This window comes from Crinia signifera, chromosome 12, assembly GCF_055691185.1.
Source record: "Crinia signifera chromosome 12, ASM5569118v1, whole genome shotgun sequence".
Classification (NCBI taxonomy): domain Eukaryota; kingdom Metazoa; phylum Chordata; class Amphibia; order Anura; family Myobatrachidae; genus Crinia; species Crinia signifera.
In genome coordinates, this window is record NC_139228.1 from 25,806,597 (window position 1) to 25,820,222 (window position 13,626).

At 41.9% G+C, this 13,626-nt stretch overlaps 1 protein-coding gene across 2 annotated transcripts in view; it reads right to left on the bottom strand.

The window, feature by feature from the left end:
• CDIN1 (CDAN1 interacting nuclease 1) overlaps positions 1–13,626 on the bottom strand; it is a 284,765-nt gene that overhangs the window by 29,128 nt on the left and 242,011 nt on the right. The gene's annotated exons all lie outside the window — the stretch shown is intronic.

Sequence of the window (13,626 nt, forward strand, 5' to 3'; positions counted from 1 at the left end):
GTTGGGCCTTTTTGATGTTTGTGGTTATGTTTAATCCCCATCTTAGGTCACTGGACATGGTTGTCCCTAGGAATTTGAAGGAATCAACCCGCGACACCACTGCGTTGGCTATTGTTAGCGGGGCTAGTGCATTTGTTTTTTTCCTGTAGTCGACCACCATCTCAACTGTTTTGGTGGGGTTTAGATTGAGGTTGTTGCTGCTGCACCACTGTGTCAGCTTCTCCACTGCATGCCTGTAGGCGGTCTCATCACCATCCTTGATTAGGCCGATGATAGTGGTGTCATCTGCGAATTTGATGATTTTCACTGACTGCTCAGCTGAGGTACAGTCATTCGTGTAGAGAGAGAAGAGCAGAGGGGAGAGGACGCATCCTTGGGGGGCTCCAGTACTGATTGTTCGTGTGCTGGACGAGAAGGCGCCGGCTTTGACCACCTGTTCCCTTGCTGTTAGAAAGTCCACTATCCATGAGCATGTTGATCCTGGGACTCCTAAGGAGAGGAGTTTTGGCTGCAGGATGCTGGGAACGATAGTATTAAATGCTGAGCTGAAGTCCACGAATAGGACTCTTGCATAGGTGCCTTGGTGGTCGAGGTGTTGTAAAATATGGTGCAGCCCGAGGTTGACCGCATCCTCTACACTTCTGTTCACCCGGTAGGCAAACTGCATGGGGTCAAGGTGAGAGTTTGTCACTTCTTTCAGGTGCTTCAGTACTAGTCTTTCAAATGCTTTCATGGCCACTGAGGTTAGTGCAATTGGCCTGAAGTCATTTAGGTCCTTCGTGGGTGTTTTCTTAGGGACCGGGATGATGATAGAGCGTTTGAAGCAGGCAGGAACCTTGCACAAGTCCAGGGAGGAGTTGAATATCGTTGTGAAGATGGGGGCGAGCTGAGCTGCACAGGTCCTAAGGCTGGATGGTGACACACCATCCGGTCCTGCAGCCTTCTTAGGTTTTATTCTTTTGAGTACTGCTTCTACCTCGCCTTGGTCCAAGTGGAGGGCCTGGGTGTGGTGGTCTTTGGGATGGAGTGGGGGAGGTACGGCCTGCTCAAATCTGCAGTAGAACTTGTTCAGGTCTTCTGCAAGTTCATGGCTGGTTTCAGACTGTGTTTGGGCTTTCTTGTAATTTGTTATGTTTTGCATGCCCTTCCATACTGCCGCAGGGTCCTTTGCTGTGAGGTTGTGTGTCAGCTTGTTTGTATATTCCCTTTTTGCAAGTTTGATACCCCGAGTCAAGGAGTTCCTGGCTTCTTTGTACTGTGTCCTGTCCCCGCTGCTGTATGCCACCTCCTTGGCTCGGCGGAGTTTCCTGAGCTGGCTACCGAACCATGGCTTGTTGTTGTTAAAGGATCGGATTTGCTTGGTTGGTACACATAAGTCCTCGCAGAAGCTGATGTAGGATGTCACTGCATCCGCTAGTTCATCTATGTCAGAGGCAGAGGCTTTGAACACCATCCAGTCAGTGCAGTCGAAGCAGGCCTGAAGCTTTGTTTTTGCCTCGATTGACCAGTTTTTGACAGACTTGGTAACAGGCTTAGCAGACTTTAGCTTCTGGATATATGTCGGAAGAAGGTGGACTATGCAGTGGTCGGAGAGACCCAGTGCTGCATGGGGTATGGATCGGTATGCAGACTTTATGGTGGTGTAGCAGTGGTCTAGCGTTCGCCCCTCTCTTGTGTGGCATGTGACCTGCTGGGTGTATTTTGGGAGCTCCTGGCTCAGGTTGGCACAGTTGAAGTCACCAAGCACAATGAGCAGCGAGTCTGGGTGTCTAAGTTCGGTGTCCGTTATCAGAGTGGCCAGCTGAAGTTGGGCTTCTGTTGGTCTTGGTTGTGGGGGGATGTATACTCCTACTAGGATAATAGAGGCAATTTCCCGAGGGGAGTAGAAAGGTTTGCATTTGATGGTAAGAGTCTCTAGTTGGGGGCTGCATGACTTGCCCAGGGACTTTATGTCTGTGCACCACCTGTCGTTAATGTACAGACATAGTGTACGTGGACATAGTATATTACATAGTGTATGTTGGCAGAGTAAAGTATATTACATATTGTATGTGTGCACAGTGTAGTATATTACATAGTTTATGGGGACATAGTATTTACACAGTGTACATGGGCATAGTATCTTACATAGTGTACATGTGCATAGTATATTACATAGTGTATGTGGACATAGTATATTACATAGTGTATGTGGGCATAGTATATTACATAGTGTACGTGGACATAGTATATTACATAGTGTATGTGGGCATAGTATAGTATATTACTTAGTGTATGTGTGCACAGTATAGTATATAGTGTATGTGTGCACAGTATAGTAAATTACATAGCCTATGGGGACATAGTATATTACATAGTGTATTTGGGCATAGTATATTACATAGTGTACATGGACATAGTATATTACATAGTGTACGTGGACATAGTATATTACATAGTGTATGTGGGCATAGTATATTACATAGTGTACGTGGACATAGTATATTACATAGTGTATGTGGGCATAGTATAGTATATTACATAGTGTATGGGGACATAGTATATAGTCTATGTGGGCATAGTATATAGTGTATGTGGGCATAGTATATTACATAGTGTACGTGGACATAGTATATTACATAGTGTTCGTTGACATAGTATATTACATAGTGTATTTGGGCATAGTATATTACATTGTGTACGTGGACATAGTACATTACATAGTGTATTTGGGCATAGTATATTACATAGTGTACGTGGACATAGTATATTACATAGTGTTCGTTGACATAGTATATTACATAGTGTATTTGGGCATAGTATATTACATTGTGTACGTGGACATAGTATATTACATAGTGTATTTGGGCATAGTATATTACATAGTGTACGTGGACATAGTATATTACATAGCGTGTGTGGGCATAGTATAGTATGTTACATAGTGTATGTGTGCACAGTACAGCATATTACATAGTGTATGGGGACATAGTATATTACATAGTGTATGTGTGCACAGTATAGTATATTACATAGTGTGTGGGGACATAGTATATTACATAGTGTACGTGGACATAGTATATTACATAGTGTATGTGGGCATAGTTTATTACATAGTGTATGCGGGCATAGTATACTACATAGTGTACGTAGATATAGTATATTACATAGTGTATGTGGGCATAGTATATTACATAGTGTACGTGGACATAGTATATTACATAGTGTACGTGGACATAGTATATTACATAGCGCATGTGGGCATAGTATAGTATATTACATAGTGTATGTGTGCACAGTATAGTATATTACATAGTGTATGGGGACATAGTATATTACATAGTGTATGTGTGCACAGTATAGTATATTACATAGTGTATGTAACATAGTATATTACATAGTGTATGTGGGCATAGAATATTACATAGTGTATGTGGGCATAGTATATTACATAGTGTAAGTGTACGTGGACATAATATATTACATAGCGTATGTGGGCATAGTATAGTATATTACATAGTGTATGTGTGCACAGTATAGTATATTACATAGTGTATGGGGACATAGTATATTACATAGTGTATTTGGGCATAGTATATTACATAGTGTACGTGGACATAGTATATTACATAGTGTACGTGGACATAGTATATTACATAGCGTATGTGGGCATAGTATAGTATATTACATAGTGTATTTGTGCACAGTATAGTATATTACATAGTGTATGGGGACATAGTATATTACATAGTGTATGTGTGCACAGTATAGTATATTACATAGTGTATGTAACATTGTATATTACATAGTGTATCTGGGCATAGTATATTACATAGTGTAAGTGTACGTGGACATAATATATTACATAGCGTATGTGGGCATAGTATAGTATATTACATAGTGTATGTGTGCACAGTATAGTATATTACATAGTGTATGGGGACATAGTATATTACATAGTGTACTTGGGCATAGTATATTACATAGTGTACGTGGACATAGTATATTACATAGTGTACGTGGACATAGTATATTACATAGTGTACGTGGGCATAGTATATTACATAGCGTCTGTGGGCATAGTACAGTATATTACATAGTGTATGTGTGCACAGTATAGTATATTACATAGTGTATGTGTGCACAGTATATTTATTTATTATTTATTTGCAGTTTCTTATATAGCGCAGCAGATTCCGTTGCGCTTTACAATAGTAGAACAGTATAGTATATTACATAGTGTATTTGGGCATAGCATATTACATAGTGTATTTGGGCATAGCATATTACATAGTGTATTTGGGCATAGCATATTACATAGCATTTGTGGGCATAGCATATTACATAGTGTATGTGGGCATAGCATATTACATAGTGTATTTGGGCATAGCATATTACATAGTGTATGTGGGCATAGCATATTACATAGTGTATATGGGCATAGCATATTACATAGTGTATTTGGGCATAGCATATTACATAGTGTATTTGGGCATAGCATATTACATAGTGTATGTGGGCATAGCATATTACATAGTGTATGTGGGCATAGCATATTACATAGTGTATTTGGGCATAGCATATTACATAGTGTATGTGGGCATAGCATATCACATAGTGTATGTGGGCATAGCATATCACATAGTGTATTTGGGCATAGCATATCACATAGTGTATGTGGGCAAAGCATATCACATAGTGTATGTGGGCATAGCATATTACATAGTGTATTTGGGCATAGCATATTACATAGTGTATTTGGGCATAGCATATTACATAGTGTATGTGGGCATAGCATATTACATAGTGTATTTGGGCATAGCATATTACATAGTGTATTTGGGCATAGCATATTACATAGTGTATGTGGGCATAGCATATTACATAGTGTATGTGGGCATAGCATATTGCATAGTGTATTTGGGCATAGCATATTACATAGTGTATTTGGGCATAGCATATTACATAGTGTATGTGGGAATAGCATATAACATAGTGTATTTGGGCATAGCATATTACATAGTGTATGTGGGCATAGCATATTACATAGTGTATGTGGGCATAGCATATTACATAGTGTATTTGGGCATAGCATATTACATAGTGTATGTGGGCATAGCATATTACATAGTGTATGTGGGCATAGCATATTACATAGTGTATGTGGGCATAGCATATTACATAGTGTATGTGGGAATAGCATATTACATAGTGTATGTGGGCATAGCATAGTACATAGCGTATGTGGGCATAGCATATAACATAGTGTATTTGGGCATAGCATATTACATAGTGTATTTGGGCATAGCATATTACATAGTGTATTTGGGCATAGCATATTACATAGTGTATTTGGGCATAGCATATTACATAGTGTATGTGGGCATAGCGTATTACATAGTGTATTTGGGCATAGCGTATTACATAGTGTATGTGGGCATAGCATATTACATAGTGTATGTGGGCATAGCATATTACATAGTGTATGTGGGCATAGCATATTACATAGTGTATTTGGGCATAGCATATTACATAGTGTATGTGGGCATAGCATATCACATAGTGTATGTGGGCATAGCATATCACATAGTGTATTTGGGCATAGTATATCACATAGTGTATGTGGGCAAAGCATATCACATAGTGTATGTGGGCATAGCATATTACATAGTGTATTTGGGCATAGCATATTACATAGTGTATGTGGGCATAGCATATTACATAGTGTATTTGGGCATAGCATATTACATAGTGTATTTGGGCATAGCATATTACATAGTGTATGTGGGAATAGCATATAACATAGTGTATTTGGGCATAGCATATTACATAGTGTATGTGGGCATAGCATATTACATAGTGTATGTGGGCATAGCATATTACATAGTGTATGTGGGCATAGCATATTACATAGTGTATGTGGGCATAGCATATTACATAGTGTATGTGGGCATAGCATATTACATAGTGTATTTGGGCATAGCATATTACATAGTGTATGTGGGCATAGCATATTACATAGTGTATGTGGGCATAGCATATTACATAGTGTATTTGGGCATAGCATATTACATAGTGTATTTGGGCATAGCATATTACATAGTGTATGTGGGCATAGCGTATTACATAGTGTATTTGGGCATAGCATATCACATAGTGTATGTGGGCATAGCATATCACATAGTGTATTTGGGCAAAGCATATCACATAGTGTATGTGGGCATAGCATATTACATAGTGTATGTGGGCATAGCATATTACATAGTGTATGTGGGCATAGCATATTACATAGTGTATTTGGGCATAGCATATTACATAGTGTATTTGGGCATAGCATATTACATAGTGTATTTGGGCATAGCATATCACATAGTGTATTTGGGCAAAGTATATCACATAGTGTATGTGGGCATAGCATATTACATAGTGTATGTGGGCATAGCATATTACATAGTGTATGTGGGCATAGCATATTACATAGTGTATTTGGGCAAAGTATATCACATAGTGTATGTGGGCATAGCATATTACATAGTGTATGTGGGCATAGCATATTACATAGTGTATGTGGGCATAGCATATTACATAGTGTATGTGGGCATAGCATATTACATAGTGTATTTGGGCATAGCATATTACATAGTGTATGTGGGCATAGCATATTACATAGTGTATGTGGGCATAGCATATTACATAGTGTATGTGGGCATAGCATATTACATAGTGTATTTGGGCATAGCATATTACATAGTGTATGTGGGCATAGCATATTACATAGTGTATGTGGGAATAGCATATAACATAGTGTATTTGGGCATAGCATATTACATAGTGTATGTGGGCATAGCATATTACATAGTGTATTTGGGCATAGCATATTACATAGTGTATTTGGGCATAGCATATTACATAGTGTATGTGGGCATAGCATATTACATAGTGTATGTGGGCATAGCATATTACATAGTGTATGTGGGCATAGCATATTACATAGTGTATGTGGGCATAGCATATTACATAGTGTATTTGGGCATAGCATATTACATAGTGTATGTGGGAATAGCATATAACATAGTGTATTTGGGCATAGCATATTACATAGTGTATGTGGGCATAGCATATTACATAGTGTATGTGGGCATAGCATATTACATAGTGTATGTGGGCATAGCATATTACATAGTGTATGTGGGCATAGCATATTACATAGTGTATGTGGGCATAGCATATTACATAGTGTATTTGGGCATAGCATATTACATAGTGTATGTGGGCATAGCATATTACATAGTGTATGTGGGCATAGCATATTACATAGTGTATTTGGGCATAGCATATTACATAGTGTATTTGGGCATAGCATATTACATAGTGTATGTGGGCATAGCGTATTACATAGTGTATTTGGGCATAGCATATTACATAGTGTATGTGGGCATAGCATATTACATAGTGTATTTGGGCATAGTATATTACATAGTGTATTTGGGCATAGCATATTACATAGTGTATTTGGGCATAGCATATCACATAGTGTATTTGGGCAAAGTATATCACATAGTGTATGTGGGCAAAGTATATCACATAGTGTATTTGGGCATAGCATATTACATAGTGTATGTGGGCATAGCATATTACATAGTGTATGTGGGCATAGCATATTACATAGTGTATGTGGGCATAGCATATTACATAGTGTATTTGGGCAAAGTATATCACATAGTGTATGTGGGCATAGCATATTACATAGTGTATGTGGGCATAGCATATTACATAGTGTATGTGGGCATAGCATATTACATAGTGTATTTGGGCATAGCATATTACATAGTGTATGTGGGCATAGCATATTACATAGTGTATGTGGGCATAGCATATTACATAGTGTATGTGGGCATAGCATATTACATAGTGTATGTGGGCATAGCATATTACATAGTGTATGTGGGCATAGCATATTACATAGTGTATGTGGGCATAGCATATTACATAGTGTATTTGGGCATAGCATATTACATAGTGTATGTGGGCATAGCATATTACATAGTGTATGTGGGCATAGCATATTACATAGTGTATTTGGGCATAGCATATTACATAGTGTATGTGGGCATAGCATATTACATAGTGTATTTGGGCATAGCATATTACATAGTGTATGTGGGCATAGCATATTACATAGTGTATGTGGGCATAGCATATTACATAGTGTATGTGGGCATAGTGTCTTGCAAGGTGGTTACTGAAACAAGATTATGCTTCGTGTGACCCTAATGCATGGCACAGGTGTGCCGCTAGCTAGCAGCTGATAGGTGTTTCTCAGCAGCCCTGCCGTCTGCCCGACCTCATAGGTAAGGGCAGGGGTGAGGGCAGTGAGAGGTCACATTTGCAGCAGTATTAGAGGTGCCTATACACGGTGCGTTCTTGCCTTGTGACCCCCATGGCTCCCACGTACATCACATCACAAAGTACAGAAAATATGTGCAGCCCATACTGTTTGCACTAGATCGCATCACATCTGTTGCAGCCCATCGCATGCAATCTGAACTAGATGCTATGTGTTCCATATGCCTGTTCACAGGATGCGGTGCCAGTCTATAGAGCGCACTGGGCTGCGCGATGCCGTTTCCAGCACATGTGTCAGGCAGCGTAGCTGTGTGTCTATGGACCTTATTCTGGTCCACACGCAACACTGCCTAGTTCACAGCGCTGCGTGTGGAGTAAGCGCTGCCCGCAGTGCCGCCCACCTTTCCTCTCACCTGCGATTCCCCGCATGGATGCCAATGTATGATTTGCATAATCATCCATTCGCAGCCTTGAGTGCGGGGAAGAAATCAGTCGATGGTCAGCGACCATTGAATTCTTTCTCAAGCGCTCGCAGATCAGACACCTCTATGGAGAACAATGCCATGTTTACCCTGTTGTACTGCACATTGCTGAGGACTGGGACTGGCTGTGTTATGTGCCTTACAGCAAGTTACAGATGTGTATATTCCATGTAGAAGATAACGAGTATGGGGGGGGGGGGGGGGGGGGGCGTTATGTAGCCGCGGTGCTGTCCTCTAGTACACATCAGTAGGGATGGGACCTGGGTGCGCACCATGCTGAGGACAGAGGTATAAATGTGTCACACACTGATTGCTGCAGTAAATGTCTGTCATGGTAGGCCAACCTGTGGCTAACTGGCAGTCTAGGACTTGTAGTGTCATAAAAGCTGAGTAACTAATATGTGGGTAACACAATTCAATTAAAATGAAAGTTTTATATAATTCAAAGTTTTATATAAAACAGGGCAAATGATCATTAATATATTATTGTCACTTACACATAGCACCTATACTGCTTCTTACCGCATATAGATGTATTGTACCTTACAGACAGCACCTATACCGCCCCTCACATCGAGTATGTGTACTGTCCCTTACAGATTTCACCTATACTGCCCCTTACAGCGAGTACATGTACTGTCCCTTACTGGTAGCATTTATACCGCCCCTTACAGCGAGTACATGTACTGTCCCTTACAGATAGCACCTATACTGCCCCTTACAGCGAGTACATGTACTGTCCCTTACTGGTAGCATTTATACCGCCCCTTACAGCGAGTACATGTACTGTCCCTTACAGATAGCACCTATACTGCCCCTTACAGCGAGTACATGTACTGTCCCTTACTGGTAGCATTTATACCGCCCCTTACAGCGAGTACATGTATTGTCCCTTACAGACAGCACCTATACTGCCATTTGCAGTGAGTACATGTATTGCAACTTACAGATTTCACCTATACTGCCCCTTACAGCAAGTACATGTACTGCCCCTTACAGATAGCACCTATACTGCGACCTTACAACAATTACATGTATTGCCCCTTACAGACAGCACCTATACAGAGCCTTACAGCAAGTACTTGTATTGTTACTTAAATGTAGCACATACACTGCCCCTTACAGTGAGTACCTGTATTGTCCCTTACACATAGCACATATACCGCCCCTTACAGCGAGTACATGTATTGTCCCTTACAGACAGCACATATACTGCCCCTTACAGCGAGCACATCTACTATCCCTAACAGATAGCACCTATACTGCCCCTTACTGCATATAGATGTATTGTCCCTTACAGATAGTACCTATTCCACCCCTTACAGCGAGTACATGTACTGGCCCTTACCGATAGCACCTGTACCGCCCCTAACAGCGAGTGCGTATACTGTCCTTTACAGATAGCACCTATACCGCCCCTTACAGCGAGTACATGTATTGTCCCTTACAGATAGCTGGTTTAGGGGAGGTAGGTCAACAGGGTAGGCGCATGTGGTCCACAGTGGATATGTAATAAATCTGGACCCACAATGGGATTATATTGACCAGATAAGTTTATTAACAAAACAAATGCAATTGCAGCAAGTGCATGGGTGCAATGCAAAATAAACAATGTAATACATACAATACAGTTTCTAAAAAGCAGCGAATTCCTCAAAGTGACAATGCAGTATTATTCAAAGTGCATGTACAAAGGGGATTTGACGGGGCAATCTGTCCTTAATATCTCACCATTCCAGGGTGGTGCGGTGGGCTTGGTGCTAAAGTTGGTAAGTCCCGGGTAGCAGGATGAATGCACCACCGCACAGGCTTTGGATGGGGATAAGGATGGAATTTGTCAGAGTCCTCCCGTCAGTGTCTTGGCATCCTCATAACATGTTTCGGAAACTTGCTTCCTTCTTCAGATGTGATAAATTTATCTGGTCAATATAATCCCATTGTGGGTCCAGATTTATTACATATCCACTGTGGACCACATGCGCCTACCCTGTTGACCTACCTCCCCTAAACCAGTTCAACCAAGAGTGAGTGTTGCACTCTTTATTTGGCAACAGAGGGCTGCAGGTTTTTCCACAGTTTAAATAGTGCGCACGGAGACCACCCAAATCCCTATTTTTTGGCCCTTACAGATAGCACCTATACCACCCCTAACAGCGAGTACGTTTACTGTCCCTTACAGATAGCACCTATACTGCTCCTTACATCGAGTACATGTATTGTCCCTTACAGATAGCACCTATACCGCCCCTTACAGCAAGTACATGTATTGTCCCTTACAGATAGCATTTATACTGCTCCTTACAGCGAGTACATGTATTGTCCCTTACAGATAGCATTTATACTGCTCCTTACAGCGAGTACATGTATTGTCCCTTACAGAAAGCACCTATACTGACCCTACAGCGATTACATGTAGTGTCACTTACAGATAGCACCTATACTGCCTCTTACCACATATAGATGTATTGTGCCTTACAGATAGCAACTATACCGACCCTTACAGCAAGTACATGTATTGTCCCTTACAGATAGCATTTATACTGCTCCTTACAGCGAGCACATGTATTGCCCCTTACAGACAGCACCTATACTGCCTCTTACAGCATATAGATGTATTGTCCCTTACAGACAGCACCTATACTGACCCTACAGCGAGTACATGTAGTGTCACTTACAGATAGCACCTATACTGTTTCTTACCGCATATAGATGTATTGTCCCTTACAGACAGCACCTATTCTGCCCCTTACAGCGAGTACATGTATTGTCCTTACAGATAGCACCTATACTGACCCTTACAGAGAGTACGTGTACTGTCCCTTACAGATAGCACCTATACTGCCCCTTACAGCGAGTACGTGTACTGTCCCTTACAGATAGCACCTATACTGCCCCTTACAGCGAGTACATGTACTGTCCCTTACAGATAGCACCTATACTGCCGCTTACAGCGAGTACATGTACTGTCCCTTACAGATAGCAACTATACCGCCCCTTACAGCGAGTACGTGTACTGTCCCTTACAGATAGCACCTATACCGCCCCTTACAGCGAGAACGTGTACTGTCACTTACAGATAGCACCTATACCGCCCCTTACAGCGAGTACATGTATTGTCCCTTACAGATTTCACCTATACCGCCCCTTACAGCGAGTACATGTATTGTCCCTTACAGATTTCACCTATACCGACCCTTACAGATAGCACCTATACTGCCCCTTACAGCGAGTATGTGTACTGTACCTTACAGATAGCACCTATACTGACCCTTACAGCGAGTACGTGTACTGTCCCTTACAGATAGCACCTATACTGCCCCTTACAGCAAGTACGTGTACTGTCCCTTACAGATAGCACCTATACTGCCCCTTACAGCAAGTACGTGTACTGTCCCTTACAGATAGCACCTATACTGACCCTTACAGCGAGTTTACAGATAGCACCTATACTGACCCTTACAGCGAGTATGTGTACTGTCCCTTACAGCTAGCACCTATACCGCCCCTTACAGCGAGTACATGTACTGCCCCTTACAGCGAGTACGTGTACTGTCCCTTACAGATAGCACCTATACTGCCCCTTACAGCGAGTACGTGTACTGTCCTTTACAGATAGCACCTATACCTCCCCTTACAGCGAGTACGTGTATTGTCCCTTACAGATATCACACATACCACCCCTTACAGCGAGTACATGTACTGTCCTTTACAGATAGCACCTATACTGACCCTTACAGCGAGTACGTGTACTGTCCCTTACAGATAGCACCTATACCGCCCCTTACAGTGAGTACGTGTACTGTCCCTTACAGATAGCACCTATACTGCCCCTTACAGCGAGTACGTGTACTGTCCCTTACAGATAGCACCTATACCGACCCTTACAGCGAGTACGTGTACTGTCCCTTACAGATAGCACCTATACTGACCCTTACAGCGAGTACGTGTACCATCCCTTACAGATAGCACCTATACTGCCCCTTACAGCGAGTACGTGTACTGTCCCTTACAGATAGCACCTATACTGCCCCTTACAGCGAGTATGTGTACTGTACCTTACAGATAGCACCTATACTGATCCTTACAGCGAGTTTACAGATAGCACCTATACTGACCCTTACAGCGAGTACGTGTACTGTCCCTTACAGATAGCACCTATACTGCCCCTTACAGCAAGTACGTGTACTGTCCCTTACAGATAGCACCTATACTGCCCCTTACAGCAAGTACGTGTACTGTCCCTTACAGATAGCACCTATACTGACCCTTACAGCGAGTTTACAGATAGCACCTATACTGACCCTTACAGCGAGTACGTGTACTGTCCCTTACAGCTAGCACCTATACCGCCCCTTACAGCGAGTACATGCACTGCCCCTTACAGCGAGTACGTGTACTGTCCCTTACAGATAGCACTTATACTGCCCCTTACAGCGAGTACGTGTACTGTCCTTTACAGATAGCATCTATACCGCCCGTTACAGCGAGTACGTGTATTGTCCCTTACAGATAGCACACATACCACCCCATACAGCGAGTACATGTACTGTCCTTTACAGATAGCACCTATACTGACCCTTACAGCGAGTACGTGTACTGTCCCTTACAGATAGCACCTATACCGCCCCTTACAGCGAGTACGTGTACTGTCCCTTACAGATAGCACCTATACTGCCCCTTACAGCGAGTACGTGTACTGTCCCTTACAGATAGCACCTATACTGCCCCTTAGGGCTGTTTCACACAGTACGGTTCCTGCCGCACGGTGAAATCCCGTACGGTCAGGGAGCCGCGCCGCACTCAGAATTTTATAATGGCA